Source organism: Aptenodytes forsteri, unplaced genomic scaffold, assembly GCF_000699145.1.
Source record: "Aptenodytes forsteri isolate BGI_AS27 unplaced genomic scaffold, ASM69914v1 Scaffold467, whole genome shotgun sequence".
Classification (NCBI taxonomy): Eukaryota; Metazoa; Chordata; class Aves; order Sphenisciformes; family Spheniscidae; genus Aptenodytes; species Aptenodytes forsteri.
Genome location: NW_008795298.1, coordinates 955,612 through 969,284, shown reverse-complemented (window position 1 = coordinate 969,284; position 13,673 = coordinate 955,612).

Genomic DNA, 13,673 nt, shown 5'->3' with positions numbered 1-13,673 from the left:
AAACAACCTTCCAATAGGTGAGTCTGACCAGTTTTATTTCTTTAGAGCACAATTTGTCATTGTTGAGTTGCGAATTCCATTGAAATAATTAATACCATCTTCTATCCAACCCCCACCCCCAAACCAAGAACTTAACAGTTCATTTTTAAAGGACAATCAAATATCTTTAACTCCACACATCAGCATTTAGGTCAAAAATCCAAGAAGCGGGTGAACACAGGCTAACAATAGCAGAGACTGATTTTTAGAAAAACAGCTGTCTTGACACTACCAGACAGAAATTCCCCACAAGCGTTACTATCTTGTGGTTCAGCTTGTTTTTGCTCTCGGGGCAGTCTCACAGTTCTGAGGTCTACACGACCCCACTGCTGACAATCTGTAGGGGAGGTAACTGAAGGTGAACTCTAAAGGAACACAATACTAGTACATTTCTCCCGTTTACTGTCATTTACTTTGCAAAGCTCTCAAATGTTTAAGTGTAAAACTGCAACACACTAACTGCTTTCTCATTAAGCATCAGAACCAACAGATGCTTATTTTAACAGGTTTCTTCAGGCAGTTGCTGATAGCTCTCTTGCCACATGCTGTGGTCTGGGTAAACTGTGCTTAAAAATGATCAGAGGCTTATCCTGCCAACTAAAAAGGCTGTGGCTGCCTGCAAGGTAAGCTTGTTTGAAAGTACTAACACCCCTTCAGCAGCTGTACAGCATTAAGAAAATGTGATGTAACTTTGGAGCAGTGGAAATAGCAAAACTTCCTCCAATCCCAATTTTCTAGCTGTGTTTTGTCAGCTAACCGCCTAAACCCTGGATTCTTTTCCAATAAATCCACTAAAATTTCAGTATGACGTTCTGCGTTTGATACCACCTTCATGCTGGTTAAGTGCCAGTCACAGATTTCACCAGTCCTGGAGGAAGCAGAAGATTTAAAGACAAGTTTCAGGATTATTCCGATATCTATTACTACAGCAAAAAGAGATGGCGATCCTTACAAAGAGATTTTGGCTTCAATTTTGAAACTGAAGGTAGAAGGGACAACAAACTGGCAAACACACGGCAATGTATTACTCCGGCCAGCATAAATCAAAAATACGGAAATTAAGTAAAAACAGACTGCAATTCTGCCCCTGCAACACAGAGCAGCTTCTCAGCAATTAGCTGATGATGCAGGTGGATTTTTGTTTCTCACATATGGGCCAAGTTGCAAGACCAGTCTTCTCACAGCTGCCATTTCTGCATGGTCACTTCCACTTCAGCTTGGATATTTCTGTTCACAGAAATCCTCCAGAAATAATAATCCTTTCCGGGAGCTTCTTTGTTGTCTGTTTTTATTGCATGAGTGTCTGTTTCTAATCTTATGCCTCTCTTTTTTCAGTTGCTGCTAATCTGATCATTATCTTGAGCAGTTAAGGATGAAGGCTGTAAAGGAGCTGTTTTTGACAGTCTGTTCTAGAAACCCCCCAAGTCTAACAGGCTATCACAGAAGGGAAATACCCGTTACTGTGGTGGGAAAAGTCATGCTGGTTTTTTGGGTTTGTTTAGTGGGGTTTTTTTTACTATCACGGCTATAATAAAAAGTCACGAAGGCTTCCACGCCTTTGCACTTTCTCCCTGGGTTGGCATTATTTTATATCTCTGCAGGAGCGTTTGGAGACAGAGTAATCTCCTATTTGCTGGTGATCTTATGACCTTCTACAAAATACTAGAGCAGAAGCAGACAAGATGAATACTTGCTTTTTCATCTCCCAGTTGTCAAATCCGGTCAGGATTTCCCGAAGGGATTCAGCACATCTATTTAAATCTATACCCTACGTGCAACCTTGCCACCAAAATGTGGGAATACATTTAAGAGAAAACTAAGTCCACAATGCCTTGTCTGAATTTCTTTGCCTGAGCTTTAGTGCGCTATCAGCACGGACTCTTGGCAGGTGGCTGTAGCGGCCAGAGAGAGAAAAAGGCAGCTTTGCAGGCTGGCAGCAGGTGGTGTCACCTCACTAGAAGAAACATGCTGGAAATGGAACATAAGGCAATGCATCAAACTGGGAGAAACAGCCATCTCACAAGCTCCACAATACTCCTAGATCCAGGCTCCAGTTTCTCTCCTAAGAGAGCTGCTACCAAGAACATGTGCCCATCCTTGATCATAGCAAGCCACTTACAGAGCTCATGCATGTCACGCTTCAGATAAGTAAAGGTATCAGCAGCGTTGTGACTTCTAAACTGTCATAAAAAGAAAGCAATTACTTAGAAACCAGGGCAGGAGAAGCTTATCTTGCCATTATCTCAACGAAAGACTGCCTAAGGAACTTCTGCATCTCAAGTAAAACTTGATTTTAAAATGAGAACTAGTTCTACTATTAAACTTATTTCGATAACTGGAGGAACAAAACCCACAGCAGTGCAGCTCACCTCTACCTCTGCTACTTCCTTAACCCTTATTTGGAAGGACAGCTTGTTGCCCCAAGAAACTTTGTCAAGAAACCAGGGAGTGATTTTCTACCTCTCCAGCTAGTCCACAGTGACCTGCAGAAAGCATCCCATTGCTCTGCGCATGTTTGTACCCAGTAATACGCTCTGCTAGCACTGACTATGCTGCTGAGTTGCCAGGGTGCGCTAAGTCACTCTAGGCTTTTCTATACCCTCACTCAGTAGCTGTACCAGTGGCAGAGCCCTCACGAAGCTTGCCTGGCCCCCTGAGAGCAGCCAGGCATCTCCCCAGCTCCACTTCAGCAGTACAGTTTTTGCTGGTTCCCATGGTGTGGCAGCAGAGCTGGGTTACTCAGGCCAGCGTTGCACACAGCCTGCTGCAGAGCACACCCCTGATACTGTCCACGGGGTACTGCTGTCAGCTCCTGTAAGCACCTCTCGAACGTAGTAGGCAAGTACAGCAAGGCACTACCCAGCCGTATGTCTCATCTAGTTTCGGACACATCAGAGTACCATGCAGTGCTTACATGGGCAGGGCTGCCTGCAGGCACACAGCCTGGTAGCCCCTCACAGCATTCAAGAAAACATTCTCAGCGGGAGCACAGAAAGATTTGCTGGTGCAGGTACCCATTTTGAAATACTTAACTGCTTTGGTGCCAGAAAATTGCATTTGAAGGAAGACGTGTTCGTGGTCATACTTGAAGGTGCAGGGCTTAATGCACACCCTCCTGTTTTAGCATGTACCTTGGTCAGCGTGGTGGCCTTTGACTTCTATCATGGAATCATTGCAGGTGCTTTTTAAGAAAAGCCATCTCCGCTAAGTTCCCTATAGACCAGCTTTGCAAAACAGTTACCTTCCCTTGTACCAAGGGCTGCTGTATTTAACTCAGCACAAGATTTAATTAAAAAAATAAACCACTTGAAAAAAATCAGTGTCAGATTTCTTTTCATGGGCCTGGCTTCCACCTTGACAAAAATCCTTCCATGCAGGGAATAGACTAGAAGAAACAACTAGAAATTGGCTGAAATCTCTAGACAGCAGGTGGGGAAGATAAGTTCACACTCTCCACCTGCATTTTCCTGCTGCAACTTAAGGGTTGTACTTAAACAGAAATATCCTCCCTATGACTTGAGCTGAGTGTGATTTGTATTTCTCCCTACATGCACTCCCTGTTGGGGCAACGGCTTAGGCTATCAGCATTGTCAATTAACTTCAACTTGCAGAACTGAAGGCAAGATAATTATGCTCAGACAAGAGCCAGGAAGGGGAGCTTTGCACTAAGCTGCACAGAAAACAAGAGGTCACTTAAAAAATACTCTACAGCAAGTTTCAGACTAATTTAAAAATCTTCCACTCCTACTTCTTTACCTCCTATCCCCCCACATGTTCATTAACAGGTTGAGCAGTGTTTTTCCAGTAACAGCTACGTGGGTAGCTATACTTCCATATTTTCTTACAGCAAACTCCACTTTGGGTCATTTGCAAAGCAGTGTCAAGGAAGCAGTTCCCTGAATTATCAGGGCAACAGGATACAGCTCCCAGTTTCATTCCTGATTTGTAAGCATTACAGCATTTAACAACTGTGTTAACATCACCAGAGTGCACCCAGGGAATGACCTAGAGCAAAAGCAAATTTCTGTCGGGAGCTTACAGGTGCAAAAGCATGCTAGCTAGCAAACTTCTGGGAGAAAGGAGTTATCCTTAATTAGATTTGATACTCACCAAGTAAATAAATCTCAAGGCTTCCCCCCGCCCCTTAAGTACTTGACTGCTTGACTGCTGACAGACCGCATGACCTTTCATAATAAATCACCTCAACTTGCATCCTGCTTAATAAATACACCAGATTGCAGGAAACTTTAGTCTGTAAGGTAAAATGAGTCCCAATTCCCCCTTTCCCACACCATGAATACTTGGCAAAAACAACGCTTGATGTCATTATTGTGTGGGTGTCAGCAACTTGTTTAAGCAAGCCATTTGATAAGATGTAGAGCTTCCTGCAAAGTTGCTACTGTTTGGAGCAGCGCGTTCCTTTCTCACAAGATGGGGATCTGGTGAACTTATCGCCGAGAGAACCACAGAATTATTCTGCCTAGTAAAAACTTTTGCTCCTTGTAGGCCAGCATCTGGATTGAGTTATCACTTAAGCCAAGCCACTTCACATGTTCTGCCTAGAAAAACATCAAGGAGTTACCAGACTGATGTGTTTTGCAATCCTCAACTATTGTGTGAGCTTCAGAATTTGTGCAAATCTTTTTCTATAAGCATAATAGACAACCTTTGCATAGCTTATATTAGTCATTGTTCACAAGTTTTCTTTCAGTATGTCACCTGTTGTTCATACCTCCTGCTAAGGAAAATACAGCCTATCAATAAACAGAACAACCCAGCAGCACGTCTCATTTCTCTGGTTCTCACCATGTTTCTCAACCAGATGTCTCACCAAGCCCATGTATACAGCTCTACAATGTAATAAACCAAAGGACTAACTGAAAAAAAATTTTATTGCGCTAGACAGAACTGTAAATTAAAAAGCTTTCAACATATGAACAGTAATGGGATAGCAAAGCTCCCTAAAGTGATTATAGACTGCTGTTGGATATACCAGCCAACAAAATGTGATGACAATTTACAGAGCAATCAAATCCTCACTTACAGCTGCACTTAAGCATAAAGTATTTTTATACGTACAGTGGTACCTTACACTTCATACCAAGCAGGAATCTGGTTCTCAAGCATTTTATTGAAGCCCTTTTGTTGTTACCCACTGCCAGCAATGGGCGATAGGTTGAAGCTTAGCACGCCTATACGAAGGAGCAGCAAAAGCAGGCTACTTCAAAGAAGGCAAGCCAGGATTTCTGGCTAACCGTCAGCAGGCAGGGCTGTGCTCTCAGCAACGCGGGGCACAGTCCCACACTACTTAAATAAAGCAGGCACAACAGGTCTAATGAAGGCAATCACACAGCAAGCCACAACCTAAACTTTAAGAGACCACCCCACAGCGATAAGATAACCCCAAAATACACTCAAAGCAGCAGGATAACAAGACACAGGTTTAAAAAAAACCAAACAAAAAAACCCACAGCCCCAATAAAAGAAGCAGCTTTATGAGCCCGAGCTTAAGTAAGGCTGCTGGGCCAATGGGCAGAGGGTATGTGGTGTAGGCAGCAGGTGTAGTTGGTCAGGGTAACTAGGGCCAGCTGGTGCCCTCAGCGCTCTGACAGCTTTCACGTCAGTTGTCTAGTGCAAATTCTTCTTATACTTATGTATAGGAATAGAAATACGGAGGTGTGAGCTTGAACCAAGCCACCTGTCCTATATGAATACCTCCGGTATCTGCAGTCGTCGTGATCCAAACAGTATGTTGTAGACGACTGATGTGCTCTTCTCTACGTTGCCTGTGGAAAGGAAGCCCCAAAATGCAGCAGATACGCTGTCCTAACCGTATAATGTAGCCGTATTTCAGGAAAGAAACAACAGGGCTACTAACTGGATTGTAGTCCAGAAGAACGGAGTAAGATTTGCCTCTGTGGGAATTAGTGATATTCTTTAATGCCTGTCAAGTTTCCACTGTGTGGAAGTAACTCTTGATTTTTCAGAAAAAAAGATGAAAATGTCTTTATGTATCTTTAGATCTTCATTAAGCTGCTACATTTAGCGAGAGATTTTTCCAAAGCACCTCAGAGGATTGGGACATTCAATTTCTCTTGGTTTAATTGAGTAGTCAAATCCCCAGCCACCTTTGAAAATTGTGTCTTTAAAGCTTTGTTCATGCATAGGTGACTCCCAGCTACAAAAATGATAAGACTTCCTCAATTTATGAAAAGAAGTGACTCTACTCAAAACTCACAGGCAATCCCCTGGGGTGGGAGAGGAAGTGCAACCTTCTGTAAGTAGGAAAAGAGAAAAGGTCTATGTAAAGACTAGCAAAAGCTACAAGTGTCAGAGCACAGCAATTACGGATTTCTGTTTAAAGTCCACGAGTGTAACACGTTTCCATAAAGGTCAGATCTCATTCATGAACGTCCTCTTCTGGTGCACAGATTCTGTCACAAAAACAGAGCAAACCCATTTATGGAGCTTCTCTTTTATCTTCTCGCTTTAGATATGCAGAGGGTGTTTTTGCTCTTTCATCAGAGAAAGGAAGGTTTGCCTAATATCCCAAAGCAAGAATGGGATAACATCAACAATTAAATAAAACAGACACACGATGTTCTGTTCCAAGATTTACAGGTGCTTTGAAAGGAACATGTGTCCTTTCCTCTGCTGTCTTAAAAGCAGAGCGAAACTGATGGGGGGCAGGATTCCTCTGTAGATGGACCATTTGACTTCTGACATTTGAACATTTGAACATTGACCTCAAGCTTAATACATTCTGACTTATTAGTAAGGAACATTAATGTCTCCTTGAGCATAGGAAAACCTTCCAGGGAGCTCAAGAAACTGGCCGCAGGGCCCCCCCGGAGGCAGAGTGGGATGTTGTGCGCTGGGACACTGAGCCGGGTGGGGGCATTTCTCTTTTTGGTTCAGCAGTTTATAGTGCATTGACAAGCAGCAGCCGTAACCAAGGTCACCCTTGCTGTGGAAAGTCGTCTCTTTTAAACACAAGCTGGGCACACTCAGGTAATTCTGTTCCTTGGTGAAAATTAGTACTTACAGACTTCCTCAAGGCCTTGTTGAGATGCAGTCCCTCTACAGAAGCTAACAGCTACCCGAAGGTTAAGTGCCCTGTACCGGCACCAATGGATGCATCAACATGCCGGTTCTGTACTTTCTGGTCTCACTGGTTCCCTGAAATCCCCCTTCAGCTCTCTTTTTACAGAGCGGAAGTTTTCTATAACTCATATAATGTTCTTTCGTTTCCTTTTTTTAAAAGGAAAATTCTTACTGTCAGTATTTAAGCAGTTTGATAGTGCCCAGCTTCACTCAGGCGGACTGACAACTTCGCAACAAAGCATTTTATTCATTGGAAAACGCAGCTAAATGGAATGAAAACTTTCTGCGGGAAGGTTTCTGTGATGGGAGGAGGAAGAATTTGGTCTTCACTGAAAGAAAATGTTTTGATCTCGCATTTGGGAACGCTTCTGCACTTTGTTTCATCACAAATGAGAGGGTATTAACAAAGTAGAACCTGTACAAGATATTTCAGTGTTAGCAAGTGAACCACGGTGTTTTAGCGGTCCCCAAAGTGCTTTTCACCTCCTGCCCTAAGCCAGCCTCTAAAGAAGCCAGTTGTGTACTAACTGGACTGCTAACTTGACTGCTTATCCTTGCACAGTGTGAATACCCTTTCCTCATTATCTCTGTGCTCTCTTCCAAGTTATAGACAAAAGCTAAGACGTGCATGCAGTCACTTGGCTGCACGCTTAATTGCTCTAAACGAGGAGACAAGTCCCTGGATCTGTATGTATCACTTCCTCTTCTCCAAAACCGATTTTTACATGGAAACAGGCAAACAAAAAACCGCAGGGATCACAAATGCAATACAGCCTCATGCACCAATTTACCGTGTCTTGCTTGGCTCTGTCGAGTCTGCCTAGGTCTCTTCCAGTTGCATTTTGTGCCGTTTTGTAGCTAATTTCTCCTGGATGGTGTTTCTTTCTTCCAATGCCAAATCACTGCCCCCGAGCTTTGTAAAATAGCTCTGTTTTCTAGGGGATGGGAATTTTCCAGTGTTGGCAGATATTTTAGCCTTCCTAAAGGCTCAGAAGATGCTAGCAATGTAGCACATGGGAAGAATTTTTTTGCAGTGGATCCTGTGCTGCCGGTGCAGAGTCACTTGTCAAGGACAATAGCTGTTGGCAGAGCATTAATATGACAGAATTGGGCATGCTGCCAAGGAAAGCAAACTCTTTTGTGGTTTATGCAATGTTTCGCTGGCCCGTCAGTTTGAGATCACCATTGCTGGTGAACTGAAAACTGCCTTTCACCATTAGTAGCAAAAAAAAAAGACTACTCAGCAAAATGGCTAACGGACTTTGCTGAACCCCCACAGCGACAAAAGCAGGATGGGTAGATCATGCATGCGTGCGTGCGTGCGTGTGTGCGTGTGTGTTTGGGTTTGTGTGTGTCTTACAACTACCCTCTGTGTTGGAGGAGCCCTGCACGTTAGGCAAAAATGGTTTACCCTCTACAAAATGGAGGTTGGAGTGAGGTCCTCTTTACATTGGCTTCTGAGAAAACTTGGAGATGATGCTGATTGCATCACGCAACAAAGAGTCTTTCAACTTCAGAGATGTTGACTACAGGGCCATCTTTGTACTTGGAAATTCTGCCTGTTTGTTGTTCCAGGGATCACGGGATTATCTAAATTGGCTTTAAGAAGCTGACTTGCTTTTGCACAAGAGATCTCCTGGCATTTAACAAGCTAAATGGACAGTTGCAACTGAGGTCCACGAAGTTTCAATTATTTCTTGAGATGTCTGAGTTAGGAAGAACACTGCTTATTGATCCTCATCCTGTCATTCATTCACGGGAAGTACCCATGAATGCTTGAAGAAAGGCTGTGTCTGAAAGGCTAAATGTCTGTAATGATTTTAATTCACAGAAGGATGGAGCTGCGTGGCTGTGACCATGCCAAGGCATTAGTGATATCTGTGACTTATCTCATCTGACATCACAACCTGATATACAAGGATCGCTCTTTTATCTCTAGACACTTGCCACTTCTAACCTTTCGTTATTGCTCACACTTTTGGTCTCCTAACCCTTAAAAAGGAGTCTGCTTCCTCTCTACTTACACATGCACTAAAATAAGGTAAGACAAACGAATGGTACTTTTTTTCTAAATGGGAATGTCCACACTGGCTCACTGTGGTCCAATTAATCCATTTTATCTTAGCACCTTTACATCAGAAGACTCTTTCTGAGTGTCCTGGGGAAACCAATCTGCTGGTGAAGTGAAGTGTCATCTGAGGCTTTCGAGGCTGCTGCTGTACAGCATCTCCCTGTATAGTATCCTGACAGCCAAACAGAGACTGGAAATGATGCTGCGTAATGTAGCCAATCTCATCATTGGACAAGCTGCTTCCAAATACGTGGAAGAGCATATGCCACTGAAGGATTATGACCGTGTCCCATCTACTTCTAGAAACCACCTGAAATGACACATGCAGACTGCGCACGTGAAATAAAAGTGTGTGTGCTTGGGGCTTGTTGTCAGAAGGCTGGTTCCTTGCTCCAGCTGCTTGTACAGCAGTAGTGCAAGCTGCTGAAAGCTGTGTCCCTCTCTTCAGGGAAGGGCACAATAGTCCGTATCCTGCAGAACATGAGCTTTAGGTCGCTGGATCAGCAGAAAGCTGGTTTTCTTTCACCTCTTCTCTAGCTGCCTGGAGTTTCATAGAAAAATGTTTTTAAGACAGCACTGAAGCATTTCCTCTTCAGCCAGAGCTTCCTGTTTTGCCTACGTGGTCCGCCTCCACGCTTCGCACTGCCCCCTCCTTTCCCTTCCCTGTCTGGAATGGCTCTTGCTTTTTGCACCTCTACTGTCAATGTGCTCAGCGCGTGAAGAGAATTGCAACTCTCCCTTTGTCACCCAAAAAATAGCCCTCTCAAACACTGAATTCTCTGCACGGTTGAATATCAACGTGGTTTCAAAGTATGAAAAAAAAATTTTCTGTAGCTTCGAGTAGATTTTATAATTTCTTTGCCAAACCATTTTTTCCAGATACTTGATTCGATAAGGGAAATGTGTCATTATAAAGAGGACTCGCTGGGACTAGCAGATGTTTGTGTCTCTTGCGTGCAGGTGTACAGAGAGACTTTGAGTTCAGAAAGCATGAAACATCCTTCACCCTTGCTTAAGGCATTGTTCTTAATTGGGTGACTTGGCTTTTAGGATAATAAGGTTTACAGACCACTGGATGACACATAACATGCTACCCTGCGCAACCAGGAGACTGCCACCAGCTCTGCCGTCTGAGCTTGTGCAGATCACTTTGTTTAGCCGTGTTCTATCCAGAAAGCATATCAAGACCTTAGAAGGGAAGATTATGTTATAGTTACAAAGTGACTCCTCTGCTCTGACTGACTCTATGACTCAAGAGCGGAGGGGAGGAATCGCTTAACTTTGGCTACAGCTGCCGCTGCTTTAGCCCAAGCACCCTGCCAAAGACTTTGTAACCTGTGTAAAATAGCACATGGGACATCCGACAAGCTGGTATGAAGGGATGAAAGAAAGTGATTTTGTGCTAAGAGCCAAGAGCTTCAGGAACGAGAGAAGCCGGGACTACCAGTTATAGGTGTGCTGCACTAGGGGGGCTCAGCAATGTGATTCAGTTCAGATCTGGTTTACATTATTAAAAAAATGTTTTTCACCAGAGATGGAGTTTTTGAGGAACAGATTATGGAAATGGCACTGTTCAGTTTTAGCGTAAAAATGCAATGCGTGAGGGTTTCTGCTCCTTTTCACCTGGCATGCCAAACAAGCAGCCAATATTACCGTAACTCCCAGTATAATTGTGTGAGTGCCTCTTTAAATGCTTGTCTTCCTCCAGAGCAAGGATCAGTCAGGACCCTGGATCTAACCCGTGAACAATATAAAGGGGCAAAGGAAAGCGAGCAGCTTTCTTCCTCTTTACTTTGTTTGTGGTGAGTCTGCTCATGGCAGACAATGTCTATTTGTGACTTTACTCTCTTCTCCTCTAAAGTATTTGTGTAACTTCTTGTTGTATATAGATGTAAGCAATGCCTTCAGACTGTGCATCGTAGCACTGATGCCTACTGCAGTTGGCTCTGAACCAGTGTGTTTGCTGGCCTGTGTTTTGTTTATATTTGTAACTGAAAATTGCTCCCTTGAAACCTTAAATTGTGTAAGCAAGAGTACCTCAGTACCATAGTCCTAAGGATCCTGTATTCATTTTAAGGGCAAATCCAATTACGGCTACTGGTTTCATTACTGCTGGTAGCTGGTGCCTGCTATCCCTTCAGCAGAGCCTGCAGGAGGCATCTGTGTTTATTCCTGAACTGACCTGTACTAAGTGCTTGGGAACTGCTGGACTTGGCCCTGAAGCAGCTGCAGGTTGTTTGTGTATAGTGTTCTGTTTTTCATGAAGGGATGAGGAAGGTGGCCTTCAGCAGAGGTAATAAAATAAACCAATGAATAGAAAACCAGAGAGAACACGTGTACTAACACAGATGTTGGCTCGGGCTTTACTATGGCCCTGAATTAGACAGTCACTCGACTGGGGGGAGCATTGCACCAAGAGATTAGTGAGGTGACACCCAAGCCATGGGGTGACTTATGCCTCAGAGCAGGGTGGCTGTTAATGCTGATAAGCGATTATGGCACGCTGTTCCCTCCAGCGCTCCAGGTTGGGCTTGTGCTGTGACTTATCTCTGGCAGAGGGACAGCTAGGCTGCACTTAACATAAGGTAGAGATTTCCCTGAAGGACTTACGTAAGTAGGGAGCAAATGACTTGTACTTCAAAGTAACAATGCTGCAGGGACAAAGCTAAAGGAGCTCAGAGAGGCAATCGGGGAGTTAGTCACACGTTTGATGTAGCCTTATCTTATCAGGATATGTAGATATCTGTATCTCTGTAGATCTCTCTTTAGAGGCTGGCCAAGTGGCAAGTTGTTGACTGTGTAAAGACTGAGTCGATGGGCCTTGGTTCCTTAAGGTGAGCAAGTCCTGGAGGACTGTAATCCTAGAGCATTAAAAAAATAAAATGACATTGCAAACTATGAACTGTAACTCTCCCCCATAAAGCAGCAGATGTAAGTAGATGGGGCAAAGGCCTGGGCTGGGATACACGGGGGATATTTCAAGTCCTCCCAGCTTCTGAGGTTCGAGGTCACCATCTCCAAACTCAGGTGGCTGCTCTTTGTAAACAAGATCCTGATCCACTTGATTCAGTTATTACAGAAGAGCCAGCTCTGTAGCTGCCTGCCAGCCAAGAGCCTGGATTATACTATGCTGGAATAGAGCAAAAAACACTCTTTGAGTACAGGGAGGCTTGTCTTTAGGCTTCATGAGGCACTTGCCCTTGAATCTGTTTGCTTGTTTCAACCCTCCAGAGGAGAAGTGGTTAATGGGGGGATAACCACTGGAAGACTTGAAGGCTTTACTCTTTTTGTTTTCTTCCCCTTAGCTTTTAGGTATAAGTAAACAAAAGAACTAACCAAGGAACTGCCGTGTAGGAAGGTTATACAGTGTTTAAATTCCTTTGCATTGTAGATCCATCTTCCAGGGTCAAACTGATATATGAAATGGTAGTGTGAAGTGTGGAGCGTCAGCTTGAATTTTTGAGCATGTTATCATGCTGTTAGTACAAGTTGGATTAGAATTCTTTGCTGTAGTGCCTAGAGATTTTGTTTTCTGGGAGGCCCCCCCCCCCCCCCCCCCCCCCCCCCCCCCCCCCCCCCCTTGTCTGCTTAGCAGCTGAACCAAGGAGGTTCTGTCTACCTTTGTGGCTTTGTGATGTCGTCGCCCTTAATCTGTTACAGGCTATATCTGTGCCACCCCTGGGGATGGCTGTTTTTCTGGGAGACAAAATGGGCCTTGGAGCAACGTCACTTATAGACATGTGTTACAGTGCTCTTCTTTAAGTATCCTAAGATTGTGGTGGTTTCTTTCCATGATGTCAGGGAGAGAACATTTCCTCTGAGAAAACAGGTCTCCTATTCTTTGGCTTGTTAAATCCTCTGCAGTGTTTCTGATACGCAAGTGTCACTAGGCATGCTGTGCACCAATGCCTAGTGTCTGCTTGGATGCGCTGGGCATGTGCAAAGAAGGTCTGTTGCAAGGCTGAGCCTCTGTGTGTGTACAGCAGTTTGCAGAGGTCAAGCAGCCTGCCCAGCACTAATGCTCTGACCAAAGAGTCTGGAAATCCTGTGCGAAGGGTAGTGGGAAGTGACAGGGACCACTGGCTTTCACCCTCCTCTGCGCTAGGGTCTCTTTACAGCAGCAATTTTTTGTCTGTCTTTTCATTTTACTTGCTATAGGCTCTGGATGAGCAGAATCTGCAGTAGCTAAACTCAGTAGGCACTGCTTTCTACCAGAAATGAAATTACAGTTTTTCGGAGACTGTTGTCTCATTATGTTTGTTACAGGTCTGTTGTTTCTTCATCTATAGATGATAAATATTCTAATGTCAAACTTGTATTATAATATCAACAGCAACTTTGGCAGTGACAGTCAACCAAGAAAGGGAGATATCTTACTAGTTCTTTATTGAAATTATTTTTTGAAGGAATAGTAGTGGGATCTTTTCTTTATGATCAAGGAAAAGTAATGTATTGTTGA